Source organism: Zingiber officinale, chromosome 1B (assembly GCF_018446385.1).
Source record: "Zingiber officinale cultivar Zhangliang chromosome 1B, Zo_v1.1, whole genome shotgun sequence".
Lineage (NCBI taxonomy): Eukaryota > Viridiplantae > Streptophyta > Magnoliopsida > Zingiberales > Zingiberaceae > Zingiber > Zingiber officinale.
In genome coordinates, this window is record NC_055986.1 from 5,616,850 (window position 1) to 5,623,316 (window position 6,467).

General features: G+C 30.3%; 1 long non-coding RNA gene across 1 annotated transcript; it reads left to right on the forward strand.

The window, feature by feature from the left end:
- Window positions 1-5,080: 5,080 nt before the first annotated feature.
- Window positions 5,081-5,683, forward strand: LOC122028517. Its single transcript, XR_006124959.1, has 2 exons — window positions 5,081-5,157; window positions 5,356-5,683. It is a non-coding gene; the product is annotated as an uncharacterized LOC122028517 (long non-coding RNA).
- Window positions 5,684-6,467: the final 784 nt, after the last annotated feature.

Here is a 6,467-nt window from a genome sequence, read left to right on the forward strand (position 1 = left end):
TTATTCTATGCTTTTGAATGTGTCATGTTTTTGAAAAATTAATATTCACATACTTTTATTTGTATTTTTGAATTGATTAATTTTTTATATCAATTATAGTCAGCCTCAGGTATCTTTGAATCCTAACTACGCCCCTGATTATGAAGAAAAATTCTTAATAATACACCGTAACTGAGTCTCAAACTATAAAATGAATCAGAATACGATCACAGGGACTAGTTTTGTTGAGCTGAGTCGTGCACATGTGTTGGCACCCTTCAGTTGATCGCGGTCGCATCATATTCGGGGTCGATGCCATTGTGCTAATCGTGGCAATTAATTTATTTGAACTAGTTCACCCTCGTAATTTATTTAGCTAGGTTAAAAATATAACAAGAGTTCAATTTCTGAAATCGTGACAAAGCAAACACAATGGATCGAGCAAGAGCTGAGCCGTGCACATGTATCGGCACCCTTCAGTTGATCGCAATCGCGTCATATTCGGGGCCGATGCCATTGTGCTAATCGTGTCTTAATTTATGTGAACTAGTTCACCCTCATAATTTATGTAACCTGATTAAAAATACAAGAAGAGTTCAATTTCTGAAATCGTGACAAAGGGAACACAATGGATCGAACACACTATAATGTTAATAAAACTAACTGATCAAAAGAGTTGAATGGATCAGGAGTTAGAGTAAGGCAAGACTTGGGTTCGTTAGGCATAAAAAAATGCTCAAATGATTAGAATGGACACAATACAAGTCAAATTGGTTGATCAAACATACATGTTTGATCAAATATGAATTGACCTTTTCATTTATCCTTATGTCTGGTTAATACAATCAAATTGAATAATTTTAGCTATGGTTCCATTATTTTAAAGATATTTATTAGCTCGAATGAAGAAGAGTTTTTTAATTTTTTATATTAATATTTATTTTTTTAGTCTTAACATTTGTTTCATGTTTGGTATAGCTTATGGATATCATTTACATCAATAGTCTTTTTCAAGTAAAATATAGAATTTTACCATCAAAATATTTCCTATTTAAATTTTTTATGTTTATTAAAAATATATATTTTCCTATGAAATTATCAATACCTTAAAACAATTCGGTTTCTTACCTTGAAATTATATAGAATTTTTTGGTTCTGTCTTTTATAATTTTGATTTATAAATAGAAGAATTTTTACTATTCTCGTAACATAGGGACTATTATTTATTGAATAATAAATCAAAAATATTTATTTGGAAAGTGGAATTTGATCAAATGGGTGAATAATGAGTAGGGTGTATACTGAACTCTAAATTCTTTTACCTTATCAAAAAAAACTTCAGTATAAGAAAATTAATATCGATATTATATTAAAATTTCGATATACTGAATTTTTGATATGACATAAATTTTATATTATTTTTATTAAATTTTTTGTATCAATAAGATAATGTGGTATACCATTACTAAATCTCATACCAATATTGATATCTAAAAAATTCAATATGTTATAATACCGTATTAAAATTTTTGATATACTGATAATATCGATATAATTTGATATATTTTGGTATAGTATATGCCGTCTATTGAATTTTTAATATTTTTTTCACCGTAATACTGAGAAGATAGAGGAAAATATTACAATAAATAAAAATACATACTTAGCATTTATTCTGAAATATTTTTTAAACCATGCTCATTACTTAAAAATATATTAATCAACTAATTATTCTCTTTAGGAGGTGGTCCTGTAATTTCATTTTATATAAGTATTATTTAAAATATATTTATATAAATAATTATTTTGAATACTTTTATACATTTTTTTAACTATTGAATTTATTTAATATGATGAACTTATTTATAAAACTTTAACGGACTTAAATATCCATATCTCGCCGCTGCTTGCATGCCCTTACATTACTCCACTCCTCAATCCCGCTCTCGTTTCCTAACTCCTTGAACTTTATTATTGAACCCTATTCTCGGTAGTCCTTTGGTGCTCTGATCATAATGGATTCCAAGAAAAACATCAGTGATATGATTCCTGGATACACTTATTCATATAATCCTTTTAAAATTATAATTATCTTTTAGTCATATATAGACATTAATATACATGAGAATCTAAACTTTGTGACACTATATGAGTCATTAGATTTACATAGATCGTAATTTGCCATCTCTAACATATCAGATAAATCATGGAATTTTTTTCCATTAGTGAGCAAGAGATGAGCCACATATACGTCTACTCGTGTTTTTACTCGGAATCCACCCAGTGGTACATGGGTATGAGGGGAGGTGGAAAGTATGAAAATGGAAAAATAGGTGATGAAATATTTGTGTCTTTTTTATTTTTTTGTTAAAAAATATTTATTCCGAATAAATTTATAATCTTGGTTCCCAGGACAAGCAAGATTAAGTGAAGAAAAAGAAAGCATTGACGTAATTATAAATTTTAGATGAAACCCCAAAGAAATTTTCATATTTAAAGAAAGAATAATAAAATACATTTGTCTTTGTGAAAAGTGGATTTGGTAAGCTATTTTATGTAAATTATGGAAAGAAAAATGATCTTCTTTGTGAAAAGTGGATTTGGTAAGAAATTATGGAAGGAAAAATGATCTTGATGACAACGGTAGAATAAAACATATTCAAACACTACAATATATTTTGGGATGAATTTTGGGACGAATTTATAAAAAAAATTCGTTGCAAAAGATTTTGGGACGAAATTTGGGACGAAAAAATTTTCGTCCCAAACAGGTTGATGCCAACTTTTGGAACAAATTTATGTTTGTTGCAAAATTGGCAACGAAATTGGGGACGAAAATAGGGACGAAAATAATTTTCGTCCCCAAATTCGTCGCAAAATTTGTAACATATACGGTAGAAGTCTATAGAATTTTGGGACGAAAAATTTTTTTGTTGCAAACTTAGCAACGAATTTGGGGTCAAAAAATTTTGTCGAATTTTTTTTTGTTGCTAATTTTGTCCCAAATTTTGCGTATGATTTTCCAACGAATAGTAATGTTGTTGCAAAATCGGCAACGAATTTGGCAACAAAATTTAGCAACGAATTTTATTTTCGTTGCGAAAGCAGTCGCCAAATTTGCAACAAAAACCCTTATTTGTTGCAATATTTCATATAATTTTAGGACGAAAAATTTTTTTGTTGCAAACTTAGCAACGAATTTGGGGTCAAAAAATTTTGTCGAATTTTTTTTTATTGCAAATTTTGTCCCAAATTTTGCGTATGATTTTCCAACGAATAGTTATTTTGTTGCAAAATCGGCAACGAATTTGGCAACAAATTTTAGCAACGAATTTTATTTTCGTTGCCAAAATCGTCGCCAAATTTGCAACAAAAACCCTTATTTGTTGCAATATTTCATACAATTTTGGGACGAAAAATTGTTTTGTTGCAAACTTTGCAACGAATTTGGGGACAAATTTAGTGACGAATTAATTTTTATTGCTAAGTTAGTCCCTAATTTTGAAACGAATAAGATATTTGTTTCAAATTTGGCAACGATTTTGGCAACAAAATTTGGCAACGAATTAAAATTTCGTTGCCAAATCCGTTGCTTTTTTTTATATGGGATTCTGGGACGAATCCACAGATTCGTCCCAGAATCTGGGACGAAATTACGATAGATTGACAACAAAAATTATTTGTTGCCAAATTCGTTCCTACTATCAAAACTACATTCCAGATATAGCTGTTTTCTACAATTCAATCCATACATACATATGCAACAAATTCAAATAACACATTCAACACATCATAATTAACATTAACACATCCTAATTAACACATCTTAATTAATTCATATACCTCTATTCATTCAAACTCAACAAATCATACAATATCATAATTTGTTCTTTAAGCTACTCAAAAATATTTCACAAGTTCAACACTCCAACAAGTTTCCATACAAGTCCATCAATCCAAGAAGGTACATCAATCCAACAAGTTAAACAAACTAAGATACATCAAGTTATTTTCTTATTCCACAAAAGCTTTCATCCCCATCAAGTCTTCTTTTCCTACATAAAAACAAACAAATAAACTAGATCATATGTAACCAGAAAACATCACATGTTTCTATAATTAATTTAAATAAACAGAATCCAGTTAAAATGTAAGGTTTACATCTTGCTCTTTGAACTATCAACAGATCACTAAATCACACAGACATACTTAGATAGTAGAGTCGAATGATAGTGTAATCTATCCAACACCATACTGTCATGAATTATTGTGCAGTTCTAGAGAAAGAGCTTACTGTCCTTGACTGTATTGCTTGCAGAAACCAATTGGTCAGCATATGCCATGTTTGCTTTTCTTTCAATAGTGCTTAACATTGCTCATTGGGGACCTTTACGAAGTGAATATCAATAGTTGAGTGTTTGCTCCATCCTTAATCAATTATAAATGGTTTTAATTGTATTCAAGGTTTTCAATTACAGCTTACTGTAGGCTTGAGGAGACCATATACAAAAACACTAGTAGGAAGCATTTAAATTGGGGATCGGCAATCTAATAAACAGAATTGTGATGTTTGAAGTCTTCATATTGCTGTAGGGGCACAACCATTCGATTAAACCAAGAATGTAAGATAAAGCTTCTTTTGCTCTTGGATAATTTGCACTTGATCAGTGTTAGTGTGATACTTTGTTGTTCACTTTTAAGTAATCTTTAGGGATTAACTTCGGCAATTGTTCTTAGTGGAGAGGCCTAATGTATTTATCTGTTCAAAAGATACAATTGTCCAGAAGTCCCTCTTCCTAAAAGCTGCAATTGTTGCTAAAAGTATTCATTAGTTTACGATTGATGATAATGACTGTGGCTACTATATCTGTATTCTGCTAGTGTAATTGAAATTGATCTCCAAAGAATTACTTTATGCAAATGATCTGTTAATAAAATATAGGCCTCTGACTCATTGGGTATTATTTTAAAGAATGGCCTAGATGATATATTAAAAAGATTTCCTGCAATAATGATAACATCTATATTCTACCCTGACCTGATCACTGGTTAAAATTACTGATCCTGGTTTTCTTACAGAGTTGATGATCTTCCTCTAGGTGAAATAAATGAAGTCTATCTTTTGGATTTCATTGGATCCTCTAGTTTTATCGGGGAATTATATCCAAAAGTCGAGAGGTACCACTTTCAACTTTTTAGGTCCATGTCCTTCATAGTTTTCTTTTCCTTCTTTTTGCTGTGATGTTATTTAATGTATATTAGTTTGTCTTTCATCTTGTTCATAGAGTAATAGTGCTAAGAATCCTTATCTTCTCAATTACATGTGAGGTTCTTAATCCTGGCATGTGATTTCCTTTTGTTTGCTTTTCCTTTCAGTGTGATAATATTAGACCATCATAAGACTGCAGTTGAAGCTCTCTGTGGCAATGCTTCATTTGGCAAGAATGTGATAAAGGTTATTGATATGGATAAGAGTGGTGCTACAATTGCATTTGACTTCTTTAAAGAAAAGCTTTTAAAAAGAAGTGATACTTTGAAAGGTCTTGGAATCCACAACCATCAGGAGGCAGGTCAAAAAAATTTGTCTGGTTGCAAATTTGAAAGAGTACAGAAGCTCTTTGAATACATTGAAGATGGTGACATATGGAGGTGGAAGCTCCCGCACAGCAAAGCTTTTAGTAGTGGCTTGAAAGATATGAATATAGAATACAATGTGAATGTGAATTCAGCTTTGTTTGAACAGGTAAATTTTTTTGTTAGTCATTTTACCAGGTAACTGTTATTAGTTTTAGTTACATTTGAATTGTTTTGCCCAGTCCATTTCAAATCTATACAATTATATAAACTTCAAATTGTGACTATTCTCTTTGTGATTATACTCATTATTTTCTTCTACTTTCAGGATCTGCTATCTGTTTACTCTTTTGTTATCTCAGTTGTAAATTTTTAAATTTACTAATGGATATTGAAATGACTAATTATTTTACAAAAACATTTTAGTTCTAGAGAAAGTGAGAGGCAAAAGATTAGTAATTATATCATCCCATTCTCTGATTCTTGCCTTTTTATACATCCAGTCTATTTCTTTGGTCAATGTTCAAGTAGCCTAAACTACCAGCATGATTAGTAGCAGTAGCTGAAATTCCAGAAGATCCATAGGTGCTCTCTCAGATTTAAGGATTCAGGTCTAGTTGTATATGGATTTGTAAATAGGTCAACTACTTTATTAGCTGTAACTGACAATGTTTGGTTATGTGGGTTGATCCGCATGATCTGGTTACAATGTGCTTAGCTATAATTTTTTTTAATAGATATCAAAAGTTGGAATGATAAAACCCTAAATAGAATATTCTCTATTACATTGTTACACATATGATATATATTTCTCTGTGATTTTTTTGGTGAATTATTATTTAGATGATTTTTTTATTCATTTGTTAATTGGGACTAACATCTTGGTCACATGATGTATAAAACAATTTAGAAGT